Source organism: Suricata suricatta, chromosome 14 (assembly GCF_006229205.1).
Source record: "Suricata suricatta isolate VVHF042 chromosome 14, meerkat_22Aug2017_6uvM2_HiC, whole genome shotgun sequence".
NCBI lineage: Eukaryota > Metazoa > Chordata > Mammalia > Carnivora > Herpestidae > Suricata > Suricata suricatta.
The window spans coordinates 554106-556472 of NC_043713.1; the positions used below are offsets into that span (position 1 = coordinate 554106).

The 2367-nt window shown below is 60.5% G+C and overlaps 1 long non-coding RNA gene across 1 annotated transcript in view; it reads right to left on the reverse strand.

Moving 5' to 3' along the window:
* The window catches only part of LOC115278094, a 4134-nt gene extending 1784 nt beyond the window's left edge, over window positions 1–2350 (reverse strand). Inside the window, exon 1 of the long non-coding RNA XR_003902693.1 lies at window positions 234–2350. This is a non-coding gene — a long non-coding RNA (uncharacterized LOC115278094). The remainder of the gene's footprint in view (window positions 1–233) is intronic.
* Between the last annotated feature and the right edge of the window lie 17 nt (window positions 2351–2367).

The window sequence follows — 2367 nt, forward strand, 5'->3', positions numbered from 1 at the left end:
GGGGACACGGGGAGGCTGAGGGGCAACGGGGACGGGGAGGCTGAGGGGTGACGGGACGCGGGGAGGCCGAGGGGTGACGGGGGCGGCCGAGAGAAGGGGAGCTCAGGCAAAGGAAGCAGGAACTTGTCGCCGCCCAGGGTCACGCAGAGCACAGGAAAAACAACATCTGTCTGACAGAACAAAAGGGGAAGTGGCATCAGAAGCGGGCTTCCCCGCGCTGCCCGCTGGGTCACCTGAGCCTTGAGGGGGGCGCCCGAGGTGGGTGGGGGCGGGGAAATCACTCGGCGCGCCCCGCGTGGTCCAGGGGCTCCTGGGTCCCGGCGCCCGACCCCACCCAGGCCGGCGGGAGGGCCCCGGAGAGCGGGGAGGGTGGTGCTCCCGGGCCATCCCTTGGGTCCACGGGTTCGGACAAGTCACTGGCCCTGCCCGTGTCCCTTCCGCTGGCTGGAAGCGAGTGGCAGGTCACCCAACGCCCCTGTGGTCCAGGCTTGGCACTGTCAGGTAGCGTCACAACGAGTCTGACCCCTAAGCATTGCACTCGGGACACCACACGTGCACAAGTGCCCCTCGGACCTGCCCTAAGGTTCCCAGGGGTCGCGCGGGGTGGCAGCAGCTGACAGGAGGGGCAGGGGGACCAGGCCACCGGCACAGCACCGCCGCACAACTGAGGACGGGACCAGCGTGTGGCCACGCTCTCTCCCAAGGACACAGTCTGCGTCTTGGCCACGGCGGCCCCAGGGGACCTCGGGCCGGGGCCGGGCACGCCGCGTCCCCTCGCCCCGGCCACGGCCTCCCACTTGTCTTCCGTGAGGTCACAGTTCCGGGTCCCCGCGGGCCCACGGCCGCCCCCGGGGCTGTGCCGGTTGCTCTGGGGGCGGCTCTCGGCTTCCCACAGTGTCATCTCCCTGCTGATACTTTCCATCTTCCTCTTCAGCTTTTCCACCGACACTCAGGGTGTTTTCTCTGTGCAAGTATTCCGAACTGCAGGGAACATGTGACCCGCACAGCTTGTCAGGACCTGAAAGAGGAACCTTCACTTTGCTTAGTGTCAGATGTCCCTGCGACAGGATGTGGTGAGCTGTCCCACCACAATTTAATTTAATGAGAAAGGTTTTTCCCCTTATATTTAAGTTTTCTCTAAAGTGCTCCCAAGGTGGAAATTACGCTTTCTTTCCTGAAACTTGTGTGTAAGTCTGAATTCTGACCTCACTCTGGGATTCATGTGCAGGACACGCGCACGTGCACACACACCCGAACCCCCTCTACGTGCAGATCTGGGACTGAGTGAAACGAAAACTCGTGTTTTTTCACACTTAAAATCTAAGCTGTGGAAAGCACAGACACACACTCTCCCCTCGGCTCACGGCGTCGGCCCACGGCCACCAGGGGGTTCCCACCACTGCAGGCAGACCTCGTGGTTAATTATGAACAAGTTTGCAAATGAACTCATCAGTCAGGGTCCTTTGTAAAGTAAAATTTTTGTCCTCTCATCTAACAAGTTTCCTTTTCATCACCATTTTGAAAAAACGACCTTAAACCTCACGCTGTACTGAAATGCCCTCGGTTTACCCCTGGTGGGCTCTGTCGGGCTCTCCTGGGGCCACGTGACCGGAGGGGGCAGCCAGGGCCCGAATCTCAGCCCGTTTTCCTTCTCGATGCCTCGCTTGTGAGCCGCGCCTCCCCATGTTTCGGAATTCCTGGTTTCCAGAAGCAGCCAAAGATCTCAGATCAGAATGTCAGGAATGAGCACAGTGCAGGTGGGGCCCACACTCAGGCTGCCCCCCACCCCCGCGACGGTCCTGGGGAGGGGGAGAGGCGGAGACCGCAGCTGCGGGGTGGACGCGGAGGGCCTGAGAGGTTCACAGGGCAGGGGCACTGCCAGCCCTCTCCCCAGCCTGGCCTCCACCCTGCCCCTGCCTCTGGCCGCTCTGTGCCCGCAGGGTCGCTCAGCACTCAGAAGGCGGCGTGCAGGGGTGGGGAAGGGCCGAAGGCAAAGCCGCGCCCCCCTCTTCTCCCCCTACCTGTGCCAGGCACATGAGCGTGGCATTCTGTTCTGTTTGAGCTAAAAACACCTTTTTGTTTCATTCATTTCTCCTGTACTAGCTGTTCCGTGCCTTGAAAATCTTTTTTTTTTAAAGGAGGAGAAAAGGCAAGCGGCGAGGAACCAGGGACCACTCGGTGTCTGTACGGTCACCAACTTTCCACTGCGTCGTCAGAACGAACACCGCACATCAGCATTTCCTTTGTTCTGAAACAAACAGCAAAGGGAGCTGACCGCCCCCAACTCTATCACACAGAATCAGAGCCGCAAGTTTGCTGACGCGCTACAGGGAAACTTCGTTCAGAAATCCCAGCGGCACGGAGTGA